Source organism: Crocuta crocuta, unplaced genomic scaffold, assembly GCF_008692635.1.
Source record: "Crocuta crocuta isolate KB4526 unplaced genomic scaffold, BGI_CrCroc_1.0 scaffold65, whole genome shotgun sequence".
In the NCBI taxonomy this organism is placed as follows: Eukaryota; Metazoa; Chordata; class Mammalia; order Carnivora; family Hyaenidae; genus Crocuta; species Crocuta crocuta.
The window spans coordinates 1-12203 of NW_027530683.1; positions in this window are offsets into that span (position 1 = coordinate 1).

The window sequence follows — 12203 nt, forward strand, 5'->3', positions numbered from 1 at the left end:
AATAAAAAATAAAAATATAAATTCAAAACTCCAATACATAGATAAATTTTATTTAATCATTCAGAGTTGGCAACAACCAGGCAGCCAGAGACAAATGTGAAAACCACAGGAGCACAGAAGGAAACAGACAGAAGAGGAAAGCCTCCTCATACTGAGTGGGGAGTGGCTTGGAAGAGAGGTTGCAAACAAGAGAAAGAGAGGTAAGTATTTATGGTAGGCATAATAGTGACCAAGGGAAAATGGGGTTGCAAAAGGAACTAAGGTTAATTCAGGTTAATTTGCTGACCTCAGGATGGGAGATTATCCTAAATTATCCAGGTGGGGCCCAAGTTCATCTCAAGGGTCTTTGAAAGCTGAAGGAGGTAAAAGAGGAGTTGTTTGGAGTGATTCAATATGAAATAGACTTGACTATGATTGCTGGCTTTGAGGATGGAGTAAGGGACCACCTTAAGCCTAGGAATGCAGATGGCTTCAAAGAAGCTGGAAAAGATAGAGAAAATGAATTCTCCCAAAGAGCTTCCAGAAAGGAATGGAACCCTGCCAACATCTTGATTTTTTTTGTTCAGTGAGAACTATTTCAGACTTCTGACCTCTAAAACTGTAAGACTTATAGTTGTTTTATATGTGTTGCTTTGTGCCACTAATTTATAGTAATTTCTTAGGGCAGCAATAGAAAACCAACACACGGTACTTCACACAAAAGACTATGATGGAAAGGATTCCAAAGAGGCAAAGAGGGATAATTCAAAATGCTAAAGTAGAAAATAAAGAAGAGGAAGAAAACGGGTGGCCTGGGTGGCTCAGTCAGTTAAGCATCTGACTCTTGATTTCAGCTCAGGTCACGAGATCAGTTTGTGAGATGGAACCCCACATCAGGCTCTGTGCTGACAGCATGGAATCTGCTTGGGATTCTCTCATTGTCTCTCTCTCTCTCTCTCTCTTTTCCCCTCCCTCCCCCTCTCTCTCTCTGTCCCTCCCTTTACCTCTCTCTCCCAAAATAAATAAACACTTAAAAAAGAAGAGGAAGACAAAAAGTTTAAGAAATATCAGAACAAGGGGGAAAAATAAAATAATTTATGAATCTCAACAAAACTAACTTCCACCTGCAATAGATATAATAACAAAGGACAGACTATAGTAAAGAAGTGGATGATATTATACAATGCCCTTCATATGACAAATTTCAATAAATACTTGATACATTGTTCTTCAGAAAGTAGGATAGCAAAGGGTAAGTAAGAACTGAAACTAGAAATGGATAACAAAAAGAGAATTATTTTTTAAAAGACTCTCCAGAGTGCTTTAAAAAAATTTGTTTTTAATTTTTAAAAAGGTTTTATTTATTTCTGAGAGAGAGAGACAGCATGAACAGGGGAGGATCAGAGAGGCAGGGAGACACAAAATCTGAAACAGGCTCCAGGCTCTGAGCTGAGCTGAGCTGTCAGCCCAGAGCCCAACACGCGGCTCAAACCCACGAACTGTGAGATCATGACCTCAGCTGAAGTCGGACGCTTAACCGACTGAGCCACCCAGGTGCCCCCAGAGTGCTTTTTAGAGCACTGGGTTTTCAATGGGGTCTAGACTTGATCAGGAAAAAATGGCCAGACTAACATTAAAAGTATGAGTATATCCCACCAAATAATAATTGTACATTATTTGAAACAAAGAGATATGATATATTTCATACCTTCTGAAAATGACCTCAATAAGAAACCACACAGTTTTTAAATGTCGGATGAATGAATGTAGGTTTTCTTGTACTAGTCCCTGCAGAGTCATATATTGTCACATGACATTTAAAAAATCTTGTGATTTGTTGTTTCAAAGGTTTTTTAAAAAAAATCCAGTTAGTTAACATACAGTGTCATATTAGTTTCAGGTACACAGTATACTAACTAAACAATTCTATACAATACCCGATGCTCATAGCAGCGAGTGCACTCCTTATTCCCCATCACCTGTTTCACTCACTTCTCCACCGACCTCCTCTCTGGTAATCATCAGTTTGTTCTCTATAGTTAAGAGTCTCTTTCTTGGTTATCTCTCCTTATTTTTTTTCCTTTGATCATTTGTTTTGTTTCTAAAATTCCACATATGAATCAAATCAGATGGTATTTGTCTGTCTTTGACTGATTTCATTTAGCATAATACTGTCTAGCTTTATCCATGTTGTTGCAAATGGCAAGATTTCATTCTTTTTTATGGCTGAATAATATTCCTGTGTGTGTGTGTGTGTACCACATCTTTATCCATTCATCAGTTGATGTTTCCATTAATTTGGCTACTGTAGATAATGCTGCTATAAAAATTAGGTTGCATGTATCTTTTTGAATTAGTATTTTTTTATTCTTTGGGTAAATACCTGGTTAGTGCAATTGCTGGATGGAAGGGGAGTTCTACTTTTAACTTTCTGAGGAACTTCCATACTGCTTTCCAGAGTGGCTGCCCCAGTTTGCATTCCTACCAACAGTGTAAGAGGGTGTGGTTTGTTGTTGACAAGAAAATATAAACAACCTTTAGGGATGTGACTTTTCTTCAGTTAAATAAAGACTATTTGTTCTTTCCTAATACTGTGTTCAATGATAAGACCTAGGCTAAGATGTTTTGTGAGTTCCAGAAGTCAGTCAATTGATGTTTGAAGAATTCTAAGCCACTATTTCTCACACCAAATGCATGAACTGGTGACTGAATATAAACAAGAAATTTCATAGTAAATATTAAAGGATATGATGGCAAGTTAATGATGCTATTAAAAAATAAAGTTCAAAATGTAATATGTGGAGTTATTTTGGAATTGACTATACCAGATCCAGTCACGATGGTAAATTTGGAGAATACTGAATCAATGAAGGTGTATTCCTATTGACTTTTTTAGATAAATTTAAGAAAAGGCTTTGAAAGTAATGCTAAAAGCACACATTGGTTTGTTATTTTAATATATGTTTGTTAAAAGATTAAGCCTTCAAGGAGATAATTTCTATTTAATTTTTCTTTTATTGTTTAACATCTCTTTCTCAAATAAAATATAAACAAAAAGATAATAGCTTCTTTTGTTTATGTATTATTTTTGAGATAACAGTGAGGTTTTAAGAAGACATCCAATAAGGTGTGACTTGAAAAAGAACAACCCATAGAACCACAATGACAGATTAATACTGGGAGATACAGACAGAAACTCCTCTATAACCACAAAATTCCAGCATCTGACAGAGGGAAGAGCCCTTAAAAATCCCTAGATCAGTTCCAATGTATAGCAAGAAATCTTGCCACCACTTGCTGTACAAGCTGTCCTCCATACTTCCAGTTGAACACCTTCAGTGAAGCAGAGCTTGCCACCTCCCAAGCACCTACTATTCTACTGTTTGTTCCAAATTTAACTTTTGTTCCAAATCCTGTTTTCTATATTATGTCTTCAAACACTAGATACCATCATATCCCCCTACTGAGTCATCTGCCCCTTTTTAAAGCCAAGAAGTATAGGACAAACATATGTATACAAGTCGATTATGTTGGACCCTCCTACATAACCTGATGGTTACTTAGTGCAATAACTTGTTGATGCATACATCAGATATGTGCTGAGTGCCTATCAGCTTCCTGGCAAGAAAGAAAGACAAGTTCCCTCTCCTCATGAAGACTAAATTCTTGTAAGTTGGACAAAGAACAAATGAACCAGTAAACAAATAAAAATAGTGAAAAGTAAAAACGTATTAATTAGGAGGAGGATTTTAAGGACAAGACCTGAAGGATGACAAGGAACTAAGCATGCAAAGAGCCAAGGAGGAGAACTAGACGGCAGTAAGTGCAAAGACTCTGAGGTAAAAAAGAACTTGGTCTTTTCCAGATGTTCCAGGTCAATGCATCTAAAAAATCAGTGTGAAAGAAGCTGAAGTGGCAGAAATTGAAACATAAGAAGTAGGCACACCCAAACCATAGCATGGATTGTGGATTATATTCTATGTACAATACAAATCTACATGAGAATTGTAAGGAAAGATACATAATCTATTTGCTATTTAAAATACCATGCTGATGACCTTGTGGAGAATGGATGGGGGGAGGGCAAGAGTGATAACAGAAAGGTGTTTCAGGAGGCTCTTAAAGTGAGAAATGGGAATTTAGCGAAACATGGCAGCAGCAGAGATTTAGAGGTATGGAGAGATCTGAAACATACTTTCTAACTGAAAAACAGACAGAAATTTTGATGGTGGATGTGGATGGTGATGAAAGATGGAGAATAAAACATGATTCCTAGGTTTCTGGTCAGAGCAACTCTGGCCAGCAGATGAAGAGGCATCCAGGAAGAGGTGTCAAGTAAGCAAATGAATGTATAGATCTGGAGCTCAGAGCAGAGGTCTGGCTGAGGATATAAATATGGGAGTTATCAACAGTAGATGGTATTTAAAATCATAGTAATAATCAGATAGCCTAGAGAGAGAGTTTAGAGAGAAGAATAGGAGAGCTCAAGACATAGTCCAGAAGAAGTGCAACACTTAGAGTAAGAAAGACCACAAAGGAAGACAGTAAGGAAAAAGGAGAGCTGGGAGGCTGTCTGAGAAAGGAAGAAGGGGCCAACTACATCAATGGTTTTTGAGAAGTGGAGCAAGATGAGAGTAAAGTGACCATCAGCATCAGGGAGATGGCTGGTGACCTTGATAAAACCAGTATCTGTGGAACAGTAGAACTAGAAGCAAGCAAAGTGGTTTTAGGAGCAAATTAAAGGTGAGAAAGTGAAGTGAGGCATGTAGAAGAGTTGCATGTAGGAAAAAAAAAGCAAAGAAATGGGATGGCAGCTAGAGAATATGTGGGGTCAGGAAAGGGTTTTATTTCGTTTTTTTTCCCTTAAGATGGACACTTACATGCCATAAAAACTAAAATTCAGTGATTAAAGCATGCTTGACTTATCCCTGCTTTAGGCCAGTGGTTTTCAAACTACTTTCAACAGAAGGATGGATTTCTGGGACGGTGCCTTGTGGCTGCTTCAAGAAGCAAGGCAGGCCTCCTTCCTAACAGAAGTGACTCAAATTTAACTCATTTTATATATGGGGATTTAGAATAAGATATCATTTGGAAAATCACTAATCCAAGGAGAGCATAGGACAGCCAAATACCTACCATATTGACCTATTAGGTGACAGAACACCTGATGAATCCATACATGGCATGTGTTCTTAATTATGTCACATAATAGCTCTTCAGGGAAAACATGATGATAAATTATATCTGTAGCAAAGTCTCAGGATGCTAAACAAGTTTGTGATTGTTTCACTGTCTCTTGACAGTGATAAAGTAAGTAGTTTCTCTTATACAAAATTCTTCAGGAGCTTCAGTGTACTCGAAGTTTGATCTTCAATAATTTTAATTAATATATCCCACAGTCAATAGGTTTGATAAACTTGAAACATCTCAAGCCTGTTTTAATAAAATTGACTTAACAAAATAGGAAGGAAAGAAAATTTCATATAGATCTTGACATCTGTACAGACTAAGTATGTACTCAGTAAACACAACTTTTTCATAAAGAAATTTCCTGAGTTTTAGATATGCAAAATAAGACTTCAGCAATAAGGGCACGGTTTATTTTTTTAACCACTTGTGAAAAACACTGAGTGGGATAATGGGGAAAATAAATAGATTTGTGAGAAATTTGTTGCCAAATTAATTAAACAAGTTATTTTTTCAAAGGATATTTATGATGTTTATGACCTTCAAAAAACTATTATGAATTCATTGTGTTATTAAAAATTTGCACTGATTTAATACTACACCAGCATGCCTCCATTTCTCTACAATAGGATTCCTCAACTTCAGCACTATTAACATTTTGGGCTGAATAAATCTTTGTTGTGGGGGATTGTGATCTATATTGTACAGCATTTAACAGAAATCCCTTCCTATATCCACTAGATGCTAATAATACTCCCCTCCCTAAAGTCTCAGCAACCAAGTATGTCTCCAGACTTTGCCAAATATCTCCTTAAGGTCAAAGTCACTCCCACCTGAGATTTTTCTCTATAAAATAATGTGACTTCTTATTCTGGAGTTAAGCTATTATCTTCATAATTCCCAGGAAAATCCTTGGGCTCTAACTGAACAGAATAAAGGTATTGTGACATTTGGACTCAAATGTTCATGTAACTATAATAGAGGAAAGTAAATGCATCTCAGATGTGACTATACAGCATGACAACTGGCTCAAAAACCCATGCAGAAAAGTACAAAATATAAAACAAGGTTGATGCCTTAAAACTGAAGCTTCATCATAAAAGATCCAGTTATTGACCTTCATGTAAGGAAAATGGTAAATAAGAGCACTTCTTAGAGTGCTGCTTTAAGTCCTTCCATTAAAATCAGCCGTGTGGCAAAGCTACATGAAAAACCTAGTCAAGACATTAAAGGAAAGCAGATCATGTTAGGCTGTATTCATTTTAAATGTTGTTGTGCATTATGTTTCTAGTTTTTAAATGAAATGCCAGTGAGAAAAATACTGAAAGGGAAATTTTTAGAGTGGAGCTAAGCTGCCACCTAGAGAACATAGAAATAGCAGTGTCTGAGCCTTCTACACGTTACTGCATGAACAATATTGTTCTATTAACTAAAAACAGATCAGATTCAAAATTTCAAAACCAAGGTGAAATTCTAACGTCATACTTTTTTAAGTTCGTTAATTATGCATAAAATATTAAACTTAATTTTCTTTGTTGTACTTTTAAAAATTTCAGAGAGTGAATTAAGAGAGATAATCCTTTAAAAATTCAAAGTAAGTCTAAAGTAGTCATTGCTGAATAATAGAAGGGTGCCTACACAGAAAATAATATACTATTAATGCTGAAATAAGGACTTGATCAAAATTGGAAGTGTTTTTTTTAATTTCCAAGTAGAAAACTTAGTATTGAAAATGAATTGGAAGAATAATGAATGAGACCAAATGGTAGACTTTTCAGTGTTTATCACCATTGCTATCATTCTTTCCAATGAAGCCAATTAGGAAAACAATTATAGTACCTAAAATCCAATAGAATCATTAACTGGAGGGAAAGGAGTGCTACTTAGGTAACCTAACAGAAGTGAAATATAAAATATTAGAGAGGAAAAAATCTGGTGGGAATAAGGTAGCTAAAAATAACTTGATTCTGGCCTAAAACATAAAGCTGAGCTACAATTTCTGGGAAAATATGAGTCTCCTTTTCTAAATGTAATAGTATAACTGAATACTCATTAGGTTCTCCGGACCATAAACCATCGCCTGGTTAAGGTAGCCATTTGGGAAGCTGCCTGAACTCCTTCGGGCCATGAGGGTCCCATTTAGTAAATTACTACTTCAATGTTCTGAATGATACCCTTGTGGCCTGGTAGTGGATTCCAAACGAGCTTAATTTACACACTGGGAGAATCTGGTACTCATTAGGAAATGAGAAGTATGCCTGCTCACATATCCACATAGAAGAGAAAAGTACTATACTCATCTAAAAGGGGTATATTGAAATGTGGCCTAGAGATTCAAGTGTCAAATTAGCATGCAATGGCATACCCAAATGACCTAGTCTATAACTGCTTAAGACTTATGATGAGATTTTTTCCCTTTACAATTTGAGTTTCTGTTTTATCTTATATAAGTTCTCTATGTCACTACTTTTGTAGTTTTGAGAAAAGAATCCTACTTTCAGAGTTCCCAGAGATTTTTGACTGGCACAGGTGCTTTTCAGAGAGGCTTACCTGATGGTTCACCACATCTGTACCCACTTGTACAAGTCAGTTAATAAAATTCAATTGTTTGGGGCTGAATTTACTCAACCTATTTTTTCATTCTATGACACGAACTATACTGGGGCGCCTGGGTGGCTCAATCGGTTAAGCGTCCGACTTCGGCTCAGGTCATGATCTCACGACTCATGGATTCAAGTCCCTCATCGGGCTCTGTGCTGACAGCTAGTTCAGAGCCTGGAGCCTGCTTCTGATTCTGTATCCCTTCTTTCTCTGACCCTCCCCTGCTCATGCTGTCTCTCTCTCTCTCTCACTTGCTCTCAGAAATAAATAAAACATTTTAAAAAATTATAACATGAACTATACTATGTTTTTCTGAGATTTTTTACTTTTGAACTTGCTGCTGTATCACAGCCTAGGGAAAAATCACAAGGTTTCTTTGTTCTGAGAATTCTGCTTAAGCATCTATGGGATTTGCTCACGCGTGTGAATTGCATTCTGCATCATCTTATCTAAAACTAAGCATTTACACAAATAGTCATTTTTATGATTCATGTCTCGCTTGTTCCCACATGGGATCAGTAAAGTAATATTTTACATATCTCTCTTAAAACAGTCTTCTAATGATGACTCATACATACATGAGTAGCTTAGATGTAATTATAACTCTCAAATGATAGCTATTTATATCACACAATTCTGTCATCTGCCTTAAAGTTACTCATTTGCCTATTTTTGGATGGTGTGAAACAGAACCACTTTTTATGTGGTAAATATATCTAATTTCTCCAATGGACCTTTTGACTGAGAAAATAGGGCATTTTTATAGGCCCATAAAAGGTCTTTGTCAGTGAGAATGAATTTCTATGCATTTTGAAAGAATAGACCAATAGTACACAAGAAATACATAGTCAAAAAAATCTGGGGATCATTTTAGAAATGGTAACACCTTTTTATGTCAATATTTTAATTAAAAAGACAACATTATAATTACTACATTTAAAAGCATGGTGCTAAGACTTGCAGAGAATAAACACATTTAGAGGATTCCCAATCTAGTGGAAGAGACTTCATACGAATCTCTTGTTTTCTCAAATTGGAGAAAATGAGCTATCCAATGAGCATTTTATGTACCAGGCACTACACAGAATACATTTTTATTCACTTAAGACTCAGAAAATTCCCCCTCTTGAGATTAAATGAGATGCCCCTATTTGGCAGGCGAGTTTCATAAACCTTTAGTAATCATTCAAAGCCCTAGTGGGAGTAGAAGAGTCTTAGGTGCAAGGGATAGCTTTTTCCAGCAAAGAAGAGCATTTTCAAAGACCCAGAATATAGATGGAGTTTTTGACAAAACCTAATGCTGCTGGAACAGACTGCAAAGCAGATCTTCAAGGGACTTAAGGCTATCTTAAGATTTTAAGATTTGGGGCCATTAACCTAAAGGCAAATAGAAGCCACAGAAGAGTTTTAGGCATGAGAGGAAGATGATCAAATGTGATATCTAAAGGATCATTTTGACTTTGGAGGCAGAGTAGTAAGACTCAAGGCAGGGAGGTGATTACTCTAAGCCAGTAAAAAGACGATCATGTCCTAAATCAGGATGACAGCAGTGACACTAAAGGATGTATCTGAGAGATATTTAAAAGATATGTATGATATTTTGTTACAGATTGGATATAGAAAATTAAAGAGAAAGGAAGTGATGGATAAATTCCAAGGCTTTAAATTGAAAAACTAGATGTTCCTAATGACTCAGGAAAGAATGCAATGTGGGTAAATCCACAGGAAGAGGGAGAACATGGGGAAAGATGATGAGTTCAGTTATGAGCATGCTAATGTTGAGGTTCCTGACAAAAAGTATTCAAGTGAAAATGTCCAGAGGGATTTGAATATATAGATATAAACATGGGCAAGAAATACACTTAAGGCTAAATCAGCATATAAATGGTTATTGAAGCAGTGAAAGTAAATGAGATTCCCTGCTATCCTGTGTGATTAAGAACATGAAAGAGCCCCAAAGAACACTGATCCTTAAGGGTCAAGAAGAGGAGAAAGATCTTATAAAGACAATGGTGAATAAAGAGGAAAATCAGTAGACTGTTGTACTGGAAGCCAAAGGAAGAAAGTGTTTCAGAAAGCAAAATTTGATTAACAAAGTAAAATGTCACCCTAGATGAACAAAATTATGACTGATGTTTTCCCACTACATTTAATAACATAGAAACCTTTGTAAAATCCAATTTGGGTATTGTTGGGGATTCAGAAACTGGAGTGCATAGTTATTAATTCAGCAGTAAAGACAAGGTGAGAATACAGAAACAAAAATTACAAATAACCTCTTTTAACAATTCTAGGTATGAATGGAGGAGAAATGTATGACAACTGAAAGATAATAACTGTGTAAAGCAAGGAGTTTGAGGATTGATTGACAGTATTTTATATAAGCGAAAAATCTTGGGTATTATTTGTGAATGGAAAGACCTTATACCCAGTCAAAGAATACAAATAGAAGGAGGGTATAATCTATAGGGTAGTGTGATGGTTACCTTTATGTAGCCATAAATGGGCCACAAGGTACCCAGATATCTGATCAAACATTATTCTGGGCATTTCTATGAATGCGTTTACGGATGAAATTAAGATTTTAATCGGTATGGGGAACCTGGGTTGCTCAGTCAGTTAAGTTTGTCCAACTCTTGATTTTGGCTCAGGTCATAATCTCACACACAGGATGGAGCCCTGTGTTGGTCTCTACGCTGACAGTGCAGAATTACTTGGTATTCTCCCCCACCCATCTCTGCCCATGCCCTTGCTTGAACTCTCTCTCTCTCTTAAAAAAGAATAATTAATTAAAAATAAAGATTTAAACTGGCACACTAAATAAAGTAGGCTGGCCCCCCCACCACATAATGTGAGTGAGCTTCATCCAATCAGTTGATGACCGAAATAGAAAAGACTGCCTCTTCCCCAAGTTAAAAAAAAAATAAAATAAAATTTCTGCTACCTGTTTGCCTTAAAACTGGGACAACGGCTTTTTCCTGCCTTCGGACTTAAACTGGAAACGGCTCTTCCTTGGTCTCAAACCTGCAGGCTTTATACACCATCAAATCTCTTGGGTCCCAGCTTGCCAACTGCAAATCTTGGACTTCTCAACCTCCATAACTACATGAGCCAATTATTTATAGTAAACAAACAAAGAGATAAATCCTATTGGTTCTATTTCTCTGGAAAACCCTGACTTAACCAAACAGTGACCAGTAGCATCAGCATCACCTGGGAATTTGTTAATTCCCAGGCAAATTCTCGGGCCTCACCAAACCAACTGAATCAGAAACTCTGAGAGTGGGGCCTAGCAATACGGGTTTTTACAAACTACATGCAAGTTATGAGGCAGACATACGCTTGACAACTGCTCTAGAAGAAAGTTGCTCTGCTGTAGGTGGGCAGGATTAAGAGAATACAGATGGAGAACTTTCCCGATACAAGAGGAAGTACTTGTTCCACTATGAAAGGAGCAAAAAGGGGTGAGAAATGAGGATGATAGATGAAGATAAGTTTGGGATTTAGTGACAGGAATTTAAGGCAGCTCCTACCCTGGCTTCTATTTTCTTTTTAGAGCAGAAAAAAACAATGTGGTTCTAAAAGGAAGTAGACAGTGGTGGTGGTTGGAGAGATGGGGGTAGGGTTTGAAATAATCACTACAGAAAGAAGGACATTTTAAGGGTCCAGCAGGCTGCATGATTTTCCAAGATGTGGTCAGTAGTCCTAGTACAAAGGTAAAACTGATCACTGGATTCATCCAGGTTTGGGGTTTTACCAGGTCAAAATAAGGACCACGGAAAAGAGGAATTGATGTGGTCATGAGAACAGAATCACTGACTACTGAAGCCGAACAGAATAGAGACAAGGGTGAAGAAAAGAAAACAAGGGGAAGGGTTTCAAGTAAGCTTTAATGATACCTGGCATCCAGTTCTGCAGTGTTCCAGCACACCAATACCACACCCAATGCAAAGCGTTCTAATAGATTTGCCAATTATATGGTATTGTGGGGAAGAGATTACTTCTGAATGGAGACCTAATAAGGAGGTAGATCACAGCCTTAAATAATTTAGATATGCAAGCACAGGGTAGATTTAATAGCACAGAGAGAATCTGTATGGAGCAAGTTGAAGAATCAAAAATACTTCTTCTAGGGGCGCCTGGGTGGCTTAGTCGGTTAAGCGTCCGACTTTCGCTTAGGTCATGATCTCGCAGTTCATGCGTTCGAGCCCCGCGTCGGGCTCTGTGCTGACTGCCAGCTCAGAGCCTGGAGCCTGTTTTCAGTCTGTGACTCCCTCTCTCTCTGACCCTCCCCTGCTCACGCTGTCTCTCTCTCTCTCTCTCTCTCTCTCTCCTAGAAATAAATAAAAATATTTAAAAAAATACTTCTTCTAAAGTATGAAAGAGATTTAAATTTAATAGAGACAGGAGAAGTCCAGGAAGAGGTGAAGAATACT